This window comes from Penaeus monodon, chromosome 23, assembly GCF_015228065.2.
Source record: "Penaeus monodon isolate SGIC_2016 chromosome 23, NSTDA_Pmon_1, whole genome shotgun sequence".
In the NCBI taxonomy this organism is placed as follows: Eukaryota; Metazoa; Arthropoda; class Malacostraca; order Decapoda; family Penaeidae; genus Penaeus; species Penaeus monodon.
In genome coordinates, this window is record NC_051408.1 from 1,887,071 (window position 1) to 1,887,320 (window position 250).

Below are 250 nucleotides of genomic sequence, written 5' to 3' on the forward strand. Positions count from 1 at the left end.
TCCTTTTCTCCTCCTTTCCTCTGTCATTCCACCTCCTCTTTCTCCTCCTTCCTTTTCTCCCTCCCTCCCTTCCTCATCTTCCTTTTCCCCTCCTCTCCCCCTCTTCCCCTTCCTCGCCCCGCCTCCCCTTCCTCTTCCTCTCCTCCCCTACTACAACTTTCTCCCCCCCCCTCCCCCCCTCAGCCGTGACATGTCCTCTCCTCGAGCCGCAGTTATGCCAGACAGGTTTCTGAAGGCTTTGAACATTTGC